Source organism: Lissotriton helveticus, chromosome 2_1 (assembly GCF_964261635.1).
Source record: "Lissotriton helveticus chromosome 2_1, aLisHel1.1, whole genome shotgun sequence".
Classification (NCBI taxonomy): Eukaryota; Metazoa; Chordata; class Amphibia; order Caudata; family Salamandridae; genus Lissotriton; species Lissotriton helveticus.
The window spans coordinates 2025883835-2025896272 of record NC_136059.1 but is presented as its reverse complement, the minus strand read 5'-3'; positions in this window follow the sequence as shown (position 1 = coordinate 2025896272).

Below are 12438 nucleotides of genomic sequence, written 5' to 3'. Positions count from 1 at the left end.
GTCGCCAGTAGGTATATATAGTTAGGATTTTTTCCCTATGGGATTTTTGAAAATTCTATGTCTAATAACTTTGGCGTTTGTGGACGGAATTGGCTGAAATTTTCTGGAAAATGGAACATTTTGTTTCTGAGGAGCCCCTGAAAATTTGGGGGGGGTTCGTCCAGGGGGGGCCGAGAAAAAAGGGGGGTCCCAAAACGTGTTTTTAACATTGAGTTTTCCATAGGGCGGTTAGCCTCACTTTTAGCCCGAACGGCTGAATGGATTTGCACGAAACTTGGCTAAATTGTAGGGACTGGTAGCCCGATGTGCCTTTTGTAGGTCTCAATATATGTGCTGCAGTGGATTTTGAGAAATTAACGTTCAAAAAAAGATATATATCTGTAAGCGCGGACCGGGCAGCGCCCCGGTTCGCGGACCTTAAGCGTACCGGAACTTCGCGTAGCGAAGCTGATTGGCTCTCCGGTGTCTGTCAACATTCTAAACAGTCCGGAGCGGCCGCCATCTTGTCTCTCGGTAGGATCGAGAGACAAGAGGAGGCCAAAACAAAGGGGGAAATAACTATAAGGGGGCATAGTAGATCCTCGCTGACCCCCTAGGTTTAATGTGGAGGTTTTAAAGGGGCCCCGCGGGGCAAAAAAAATATACTTTTTTTTTTGTTTTTTTTCGTGGTTAGCGCCCGGTCCGCGAACCGGGAAGCGTTCTGGGGAGCGTACTACAATGAAAAATGAATGATAGTCTTTTCAAATGCTGTATGTTAATTGATTGTTGGATTTTTTGATTATTTTTTATTTCCTTTATCTTCCCAGGGAGCGACCCGGTACGCGAACCGTTGAGCGCCTCGGTTCGCGGGCCTTAAGCGTTCCGGGAGTCCACCATTTTGTGTTTCGGTCGAATTAAGATACAAGATGGAGGGCAAATAATGTTCGGAATGGGTAGAAGGGGGCACGGTAGAGTTATCTTGACCCCCTAGGTTTTCTGAGGGTCACTGAGGAGGTTTATATGTGCGAAAAAAAAACATTTTTTAAAAAAAATTTCGCGAGGTTAGCTCCCGGTACGCGTACCGGGTAGCGCCCCAGGGAGCGTATTTTGTTGAAAATTAGTGAAAAAAGTTAGAGTAAAATAATAATTGTGAGTGATTAGATGTAGGGTAGCTCTGAGAAGAGCTTTTGGGTTTATGGTACATTTAGGTACTTATAAGTAGGTACCAATGCACATTCTTAAATTCAGAGTGAAAACTCTGTTGCCCTCATCTGAGAAGTGAACTCCATCTCCTCTGTAGATATCTTGCATGTAGTAACGCAAGTTATTGTTGTACAGGGAGCCCATTCCATGGTCTCTCATGTAAGCTGAAACAGATTTGTTTACATGCTTCCTCGACTTCTCAATTTGTGGACAAAATTGGTTTGACCACCTCCATTTCTGTCTTTGGCATATATTTGAATATACCAAGGCAGTCTGAGGAAAAAGTGCCATTAATTGCTCAAAGGTGTCCTTTAAAAGCATTTCCAGACCTACACCAGTCAAAGTGCCCAAGTCATTACCTCCACAGTGCACAATTAACAGGTCAGGTTTTGGCAAATGCATAAAGGTTTTCACCAATGGTATCAATTGGTGACATTTTAATCCTCTGTGGCCAAACCACTTAATCTCCACATCTTGTAAATTGAGGTTAGGTAAATTCCTGCTTTCAACGTACCTTTGAGCCCAGTGAATATAACTATGACCAACAATCCAGACAGAAAACATGGTGAGAGAAGGTTCTCCTGCAGTCAGATGAAGTGTGGCAATGAAATGGCAGTTGAAAAAATGAGAGTGTAAAATGAAAAAAAAACTGTGGAGTTTCTGTGTTCATGAAGCAGTAACAGTGATTGGTGGATTTTGATTGATGAAAACAGAAAGTTAGGGTGCACAGATGTGTTCTTTGAAAGATGTATTTTGAGTGGTCAATAAAAAATCATTAAATGAAAGAATGCACTGGATATGCAGGTGCACTGAGAGTTCAGAGTTCAATTGCAACATTGTTGTGTGAACTTGCAAACACCAGAGTTTTTCCAAGAGGTGGTTGCTATGGAAAATAGGCAGAAAGGGCAGAGGGGGAAGGGTTTTCATTTGAAAAAAAGTGAGGGAAGAGTTTTGATTGGGTGACATGAGAAATATGTGTGAAGAATTACAGCATTTCTGTGCTTTTGATAGCTGCAGACTCTGGAGTGCATACCTTTTGCTCTGCTGAAGACAAATTGGTGTGTTTCTTAGACTGTTTTCAAACTCAAAGTATTTGCTAAGGTGAGAAAATATTTCTTTAATTTAGATAGAGAATAGTGTGCTTTAAGGAGAAAATTATGATTTATGTGGCGCAAATTGCTTGTAAATATGCTCTCACATGTGTATGGAAAATTTTGATTTTGAATGTTTGTGTTACATAGCCATGTTAAAAGTGACCCAACCATGCTGGAAAGCCAATCAAAAAATGCTTTCATGTGTTTTAATGACATTTTAAGTCATTTTCCCATGTGCAGTGTTTAGAAATTATGATTTGAAAATCGTTTTTGGGGAAAAGGAATTGTTTTTAAATTCATGACAAGGACATAATGGTGTATGCTTCTTTATAAGGCAATTGACTGTCCCTGATGTTATTTTTCTCATTTTAGTGTAAGACCTTTCTCTGTGGCGCAAATTGCTTGTAAATATGCTCTCACATGTGCATGGAAAATTTAGATTTTGAATGTTTGTGTTACATAGCCATGTTAAAAGTGACCCAACCATGCTCGAAAGGCAATCAAAAAACGCTTTCATGTGTTTTAATGACATTTTAAGTCATTTTCTCATGTGCAGTGTTTTGAAATTATGATTTGAAAATCGTTTTTGGGGAAAAGGAATTGTTTTTAAATTCATGACAAGGACATAATGGTGTATGGTTCTTTATAAGGCAATTGACTGTCCCTGATGTTATTTTTCTCATTTTAGTGTAAGACATTTCTCTGTGGCGCAAATTGCTTGTAAATATGCTCCCACATGTGCATGGAAAATTTTGATTTTGAATGTTTGTGTTACATAGCCATGTTAAAAGTGACCCTACCATGCAGGAAAGCCAATCAAAAAACGCTTTTATGTGTCTTAAGGACAATTTAAGTAATTTTCTCATGTGTAGTGTTTTGAAGTTATGATTTAAAAATCGTTGTTGAGGTAAAGGAATGTTGTTAAAATTTATGTGCGCCATATGCCCCCAAATTTCTTTTTTAGGGTTGCAGCAGGGTGTTCTTGAGACACCCCTGCACCTTTGGAATAAATTCCTAATTTGTGATGAGCAAATTGTTAATCGCAAATTGCACCTTCATTTATATGAGCCTCCTAGCCCATGGAAATGAATGGGTAAAATAGCAATTAGCAATTTTCTCATCGCAAATTAGGAATGGTAAAGAATCGCTAATTATTCCTTAAAATTTGCTTTTTTGGAAATGCAAAATAGTTATATGATACATATGGCGGTTGATGTCTAACAAGATAAGAAGCTTATGGATTCATTTATGGTGACTGGCGCAATGAAGTAGACATCACTTACTTCATTGGTAGAGCTTTACATGTATTATCTCCTCTGTATTCTTCATCAAGCGTAAATTTAATCTGCAATCCTGAGTAGGCCTCACTTTAAACAAACCTCTGGATAGGCTACATCTTATTGTTATCCTGTATTAATCATTTAAAATGCTAGGGACAGATTTATGATAGGTGTATACCTCTTTTGCGCCACTTAGAAAACATTGTCCATGGGGAAATGACTTAAAATGTCCTTAAGACACATGAATGTGTTATTTTAAAACGTTTGCAATTTTTTTGGGTCACTTTCAACATGGCTATGTGACTGAAACAGTCAAAATCTAAATTCGCAATGCACAGGTGGGAGCATATTTACAAGGAATGTGCTTCATGGGGAAAGGTCTTATAATGTAATATGGGAAAAATGACATCAGAGACACTGAAATGCCTTATAGAGAAGCATACACCATTATGTCCTTGTCATAAATTTGCAAACCATTACTTTTCCCCAAAAACGATTTTCAAATTATATTTTGAAAACACTGCACATGTGGAAATGACTTAAAATGTCAATAATTCAAAATTTGCGATTCCTTAAATGCAATGTATCAAAAAAAAAATATGTAAAAAATGATATTAAGGATTTGGAAACTACCACCAACTTCTAGTTTGTGGTAATTTGCGAATTCTTTTCAAAAAGCATTTTTTTCAACAAAAAAAAAGGTCCCATATGACGCCCATACATGCCCTTAGGGCATGTAGGTGTGCCATATGCTCCCAAATTTCTTTTTCAGGGGTGCAGCAGGGTGTTCTTGAGATACCCCTGCACGCTTGAAAAAAATCCTATTTTGTGATGAGCTAATTGCTAATCACAAATTGCAACCTTCATTCCTATGAGCCTCCTAGGCCATGGAAATGAATGGGTAACTTGCAATTAGCAATTTGCTCATCGCAAATTAGGAATGGTAAAGAATCGCTATTTATTCCTTAAAATTCGCTATTTAGAAAATGTAAAATATTTTGATGATACATATGGCAGTTCATCTGTAACAAGATAAGAAGCTTAGGGATAGATTTATGATGACTGGCGCATCACCAGGGATGTGACAGTCATCCTGCGCCACTGTTCCGCCACCCATGTTGTGCTGCATTTACAATGCGGCGCAGCATGGGGCAAAAACGGCACAGATGCGTGACGCATCTGTGCCGTAAAGGTGGCGCATTGCTGGAGTTGTATCGCAAGTGCGATGCAGCTCCAGCAAGGCTCAGGGGTGCCCCATCTCCACAATGCTGCGTCAAGACCTATGCCAGCTTCAAGCAGGCGCAGGGTTTTGACGCAGCTTTCTCCTATCTGATTGTAAATGCGGCACACCATGGGTGGTAAAGCAGTGGTGCACATTAACTGGTGCATGCCTGGGGATGTGCCATTTAATATAAATCTGCCCTTTAACATTTAAGTATGTGCAGGGGACACAGAGTCGGTGAGGCTTATCCAAGGTTAAGAAGAGATGAGTCCTGTTCAGTGAAAAATTAGACATAGGCTTCACCTGCTCAGCATTGCTGGACATGGCTAAATAATAGCTGCAAAATGTTAATCTTGTTAAACAATTTTACTATTATAATCTCTGAGATTTGTTTCTTACTCTGCAACATCTCATTGTTGTTATCTTTCTTTAAAGATAAAGACAACCTCAACATGAGCGACAATCTGCAATCAGTTGATTTTGACCTCATCATTGAACTTGTAATTGAAACATCAGTGGATGTTGATCCTTTGGATGATTTAAATCCTGAGGATGAAGAAGAGCGTGATGAGGATGCAGATTTGTCCGAATTATATGATATAGGATGGGAAGCTGACCTGCTTGAGCCTTTGGAAATATAAACATTTATTTTTAAAATTTATAATCAATAAAAATTAAAAAGGTAAACCGTTTAATTTAAAAATAAAGACACCTTCAAAAACAGGTTATGTGTAGTGTCTTCAATAAAATATTAAAATATGCTCATAAAATTAGATCAGATTCACATATAAAATAGCATAGGTAACATAAATATAAATGTCATTTCTTTTCTGGTATTTCTGTATTGTAAAATTGCCAATGACTAAAAAATCTTCAAATTAAAATGTCAAGTAGTGTGTTATGTTTTTGATCACTATTACTGATTTACTGTTTGATAATAATGTTTATTAACATTTTTTATTATATTTTTCCTCAGATTCAACTGCAGATCATTCCAAGATTTCACCATGCCTACAATACAAAGACAGATAAAGGCTGCAAAACGTCAAAGACAGCAGGTGAAAAAAAAAACGAAGCAGTCCTCTAACAAAAAGATTTCTCAAGCCACGAAGAAAGCACCGGGTAAGAGCTCTAAATATTTCATAAGAAATATTTGTAATAAAAAAAATATTACTACAGACAATGTTTCAGTCCATAAAACGAGAAGGAAATCAAATGGAAAGAAAAGGACAATGAAAAATGTTACTGCTAGAGCAAGAGATAAATCTGTGCATGATAGTAGAAGGAAACAACAGTTTAGGGAGATTCGTAAACGAATGTTCCGCAACAGGATAATTGGCAATTTGTTAAAAAATATTAAGAAAGGTCAACAGAAACTAGTTTTTTATAAGAGAAAAAAAAAGTTGAGAAAGTTATTGATCAGGCATTTGAAATTAAACGTAAGTTATTTATTTTGATAATCAATAGAATTAGGAAGCTAAACAAGGCAATTTATGATTTCAAAAGAAATAGTAGATGGAAGAGAACAGTTAATGAGGAGAGTTATTTCCAGGATAATGATTTGGTGCATGCAGTTGACACCAGTGGTCGTGCTTATGAGGTGAAAGATGGTTGTCCAGTTGAAAAAGAAAAACTTGTGACAACAGAGGCAGAAGAGGTGTTAGGTAATGAGGTTTTAGGAAGACGTGCTAAGGGTCCTGTGTACACCTGGAAGTGTAGTAGTATTTGCAGTGTGCGACAGGATTCCATCAATTTGCTTTGTGATTTTGTACGGTCATTTAACAAAAAAAGTTTGAAGCAGAAAATGATGTTGTTGCAAGAATTAGATCCTTGCAGAGTAAGAGAAGTGACAGGTTTGCATGGTCATTCACTGGCTTGTCTTTCCAGGAGAGTATGCCAGAGTGTTTTTCATCATTTCAGGATGCTAGCAGTGCATCATAACAAAGTGAGGAAATTAGTTAGAATGTTGTATTATGCTAAGAGTCCAGCAATTATGCTGAAACAATTATGCGCTGCTCTTTTGCATGGTTCTGAAATAGATGTGAAGAATATATGTGAAGAAATTGAGTTTTGTTACTTTGGAAGTAAAGAGGAGAATGTTGAAATTGAGCAAGAAGTAGAGGGTCATGTGGAAGATAGTGTACAGGTTTCCAGTACAGATAATTTCCAGAGGGAAATTGCGACGTTTGACGTGAAATCAAGTGAGAGGCCTAATTTCACTTGTGTGTGTTGTAGACGCACTTATTATAAGAATCAGACTAAGTTAGTGGATTTATATGCAAAAAGTGAAAGGGAAAATAATAGTGAATGGAAGGATTTTGCAACATACTTGATGGTAGAAAATTGTTTTGATTTGGGATTCGATCAACGTGTGTGTACTTATTGTTGTAACAAATTAAAACAAAACCAGATGCCTGCTAGAGCAGTTCATAATAATCTGGAATTGGTTGAGATTCCTTCTGAATTGAAGGACTTAAATACTTATGAATCTATTTTGATTCAAAGTATCCATCCCTTTCAGGCTATTGTAAGAATGGAGCCAAAGACAGGGAAATTGCCTCCATCAGATTTACAGAGAGGATTAAAGGGAAGAGTTGTTTATTTGCCTCTAGATTTCAAGAAAAACATTAACACAATTGGAGTAGAAAAAGTGGAAGAGGAACCTCTGGTTATCTTAGTTAATGGGGTTCCGACAAAGAATAAGAAAATATGGCAAGATTTAGTAGATGTTAGGAAAGTTAAAAAGGCAACATCGTATTTGAAAAAAAATAATAAATACTATAAGAATGTATATGTTGCAGAAGAGGAAGTAAGTGAGGAAGAGGATAGCGATTTGTGTGCTGGTCAAATTGAGAAAGTAGAACCCTCTACTAGTGAAGAAATATATGAACATTATAGTGTTCATCCTTTGCATTCCAAGGAAGTCATGGGGAATGCTATTGAGTTGTTTCAAATGAAACAAGCCAAAGGGAGTCCCATTAGTGTTTGGGAGGAAAGTTTGGAAGCTCGGTGTTTCCCACAGCTTTTTCCAACAGGTCAGGGAGGAAGATATGATGAGCGACCTCATCAAATTCCTGCTTCTGAATACCGGACTTTGCGATTGTATGCAGGAGATGCTAGGTTTCGACAATGCATTCCTTATTTGTTTCATCTCCTGTTTGAAAGCGATCTGTCTGGACTGTCATATGCAGTGAACCACATCTTGAAAAGTGGTATACACATGCAAAACATCTCGGCAAGTGATTTTATGGATAAAGTGAATGTCCAAGATATTATTTTGGATTCTCACCTGATTAATCTCATGGCGTGTCAGCGTGGTACTAATGAGTACTGGTACCGTCGTCATGGTGATTTAAAATGTATGCTGAGGAACTTAGGTACTCCCACATGGTTCCTCACTCTGAGTTGTGCCGAGTATGGCTGGGAAGACTTACTTCAATTTCTACGAGAGGCAAATGCTAACGTAGATAACATCGAATTCAAGACACCCGGAGAACTGTGCTCTTTGGATCCAGTCAATGTATGTAGGTACTTCAATCATAGATTTGAAGCTATGATGTCTTTCATCATGAATAAGAAGAATCCACCTCTTGGAGAGGTGTTGGATTTCTTCTGGAGAAAGGAGTACCAAGCAAGAGGTGCTCCTCATATACATATGTTGCTGTGGATCAAGGATGCACCTAAATTTGGAACGGATCCAGAAGACTCAGTGATGAGTTTCATCCAACAGTATTCTACGTGTGCTGTTCCAAACGCAAAGGAGAAGAAAAGCCTAAGAGAAAAAGTTCTGCGTTTCCAAAGCCATCGATGTGGAAAGTACTGCCGTCGTAAATTCCGAAACAAAGACAAGTTCTACACCAAATGTCGTTTCGGCTTTCCACGACCGGTGATTTCTAAAGGAAGAGTAAACAGTTTGATGTCTTCGCTGCGACATAATGTGATGAAGAAATCACCTAAAAACACATACAATTTGAAGAGGAACGAAGAGTCCAAGTACATCAACGACTACAACCCGGTGATTTTGTCCATGTGGAATGCTAACATGGATATACAGTTTGTGGCTGATAACTGTATGGCTGTGGCTCGGTATGTGACGTCTTACATCACCAAAAAAGAGAAGACAGAATTGAAGGATATGTGGGAGGACATTTCCCATGAAAAGAGCCTCAGCAAGAAGTTGTACAGTTTCAGTCTGAAGATGTTGTCGCATCGAGAAATCGGAGCGTACGAATGTTCTGACCGGTTGTCTTCAGCAAGTCTCTATGCCAAGTCCAGGAGTATCGTTTGGGCGAGTCTTGGTCTTGCTGCAACGCGTAATCGAGTTCTCAAACCTGTGCGGGAAATTGAGTATTTGGCGGAAAAGGAGCCAAACAGTACCGACATTTTGAAGACAAACATGTTGGATACATATTATCCAAATCGAAGCAGTCACCTCGAGAATGTTTGTCTGTATGAGGTTCTGCAAAATTACATATTCAAGAGGAACATCAAAGAAGATACTGAGAAAGGAGTGTATGCTGTAATAGGAAGTGAGGGATGTCTGGTCAAGCAAAGAAAATGCCACTTGGTAAACCATCGAAAATTGAGTGGCGAATCTCCTGAAAAAAAGGAGTTTTTCTATTTAGCACTTTTGCAACTTTTCAAGCCTTGGCGTGCAGAAGAGGAACTGCTTGGAGATTTCCTCTGTTACGAAGACTCTTTCAATGCCGCCAAGGAGACCATAGAATGTCCTGCTTTTCCCAAATATGTAGAAATGTTGAATGCGGAAATTGAGCAGGAAGCAACGATTGCAGCCGAGATTGCCAGAGACAGTTCTCAGGACAGTCAGAGTTCTGCTTCATTGAGTCAGGATCCACTAGGAGGACCTCTTATCGAAAATGAAGCTGCCACTGCTATGAATGAAGTGGAAAGAGCCATGGCACATGCTCAAGAGGATGCGGTTAACTTAGAAGAGTTGGAAAGGCAACTCAACGTTGAGCAGAGGAAAATATATGACGAAGTTACCATGCAAATTGATCATGGATTAAGTCATGATAAGAAAGAGTGCTCATGTACGTCGTTGAAGCCTGTCCGACTGTACGTGAGTGGAGAAGCGGGAACTGGAAAAAGTTTCCTCATTAAAGCAATTTCATGCTATTTGCAGGAAAGGACAGAGTCATCGCTGTCTTGTGTTGTCACTGCTCCAACTGGACTGGCAGCACATAATATTAAAGGGATTACTTTACATCGTTTACTGATGCTGCCAGTGGAGCATGACAACAAATTAGAATATCACAAGCTATCTGGAGATGCTTGTTTTGAAGTTTCAAGAATCTTGAGGAAAATGAAACTTCTTATCATTGACGAAGTAAGCATGGTTTCCAATGTCATGCTTGCCTTTGTGCATTTGAGGATGCAAGAAGTTCTCAAAACAGAGTATGATGTGTTATTTGGTGGCAAACACATCATTGTTTTCGGAGATCTTTTGCAGCTGACACCAGTGAAAGGGCAACCTGTGTTCAAAATGCTCACGCATGAAGATACCAGGAAGTGCCTAGGCAGCATTGGCAACGTCAATATATGGTTAAACTTCAATTATGCTGAACTGCATGAAAATATGCGTCAGGCGAAGGATGAAGTTTACAAGACTATTCTACAAGATGTTAGAATTGGAAAAGTGACCGAGCATGGGAAAGAAGCTTTACATGCACGATTACTGTCAAATTTATATCCAGAACAAGATGTTGTGCCTGAGAATATTTTTCAGAAAATTACTGAAAAGAAATCTGGAATATGTTTGATGCCAACTCTTGCAGAATGTGCCAAATTTAACAACAAAATGTTGCATTTAGAAAAGCAAGAGATTGTGAAACTGGAAGCTATTGATAGAGTAGAGCATATGGGATCAACAATTATTTTGTCTGAGAATCTGAAAACAAAATTGGATTCATTAGAGAAGAGTATATCTAAAACTGCAGGTTTTGAAAAGACTCTGAATGTGTGCTTGAACTGCCGTATAATTTTAAGAAGGAATTTACATGTTGAAAGAGGTCTGGTAAATGGATCAATGGGTAATGTTGTTGATTTTGTGAAATACAGAAATAGAGATGGAATTGAATTTTTAAAAATTAAATTTGATGGCATTGAGGAAGTACAGCTAATTGCTCGTTGTTCTGCTAGATTTTTGCTTGTAAAAGACTTATATGTTCGCCGTAAGCAGTTTCCTGTTTGCTTGGCATATGCGGTAACAATCCATAAATCGCAAGGTTTAAGTGTAGACAGTGCATTGGTGAATATTGGCAGTTCTGTGTTCAAGGAGGGTATGGCATATGTGGCATTGTCACGAGTTAGAACTTTATCGGGATTGTACTTGATTGAGTGTGATGTCACAAACATTTGTGCAGATCTAGATTGTGTTAAGGAATACAATAGGTTAAGAAGAGAGTATGCGCCACATTTGCCTCAGTTTCCTTTGTTTGAGAAACGTCTGGTAGGCCGGAAACGAAGAAATGAGAACAATACTGGGGAGGTTATAGCAAAAAGACAAAAAGTGAATGAACCTAAAATTACAAGCAGAAACAAAAAGGATTCTGTTGAAGATGTTGTTGGTTTTCAGTTTGAAAACAGTTCTGGTGTCAACTGCTATGCTAATGTAGTAATTAATGTTTTGTTTTCTCTAAAAAATGTAAAAGAAGAGATTGTGGTCAATTCTGATCAAAGATTTTGCGGTTTGTTAAATTCTGTGTTAGAGAAATGTACCACTGATAGAAGAAACATAGAAAGTGTGTCTGAAATTCGAAATCTGTTAGACAGATGTTCAGGCCAAACACAATTCTCTCAAAATATTCAGCAAGATTGTCAGGAGTTTTTAATGTATATGCTTGATGTATTACATGCTGAAGGTGTAGATGTAGATCAGCTGTTTGGGCTTTCTTATCAATGGCAGCATGACTGCGAGAACTGTATGATATCAAGTACTACTAGTGTAGACTCAGAAAGATTTATATATTTAACTTTGCCAGACAGTAAATCAGTCTCCTTTAATAAGCTAGTAAAAGCTGCTAATCACAACATGGAGTGTAGCCAATGTAAATCTGAAATGATGTCCACATTATTTATACGAACATATGGCCAGTACGTCATTTTAATGTTCCAACGATGTAGGCCTGATGGAACAAAATTGACAACTTTAATAAAAAATTTTGTAGCTTCGCAGTTGTCAATATCAGGAAGGACTTTTGTAACTACAGCAATTATATATCATGACGGCCCTTCAATATCATCAGGACATTACACAGCTTATTTAAAGTCTAGAAATGGCTGGTCATTCTGCAATGATTCTGTTTTAATTTTCAAAAAAAAATTGCCGTATGACCTTAAAAACTCTTACCTGGTGTTTTTAAAACCAAAATTTTAGGGAAATAATCTCGGGATGTGCTCTGTGGAATTTCAAGAAGTTCTAATGGCTCCTACACAATTTGGCCTTGAGGATAAGTGTAGTTCAGAGACATAACTTCTAATCATAGGACTGGACATCATGGAGATATATGTGCACTTTGAATGAGTTCAGAAAAACTGTTTCTTTTTATAAGCTAATTGAAGCAGCCAATCAAAACATGGAGTAGAGGGAATGTAAGTCTGCAATGCTGTCTACTGTTTTACATTGCTTTGTGATTAAAAG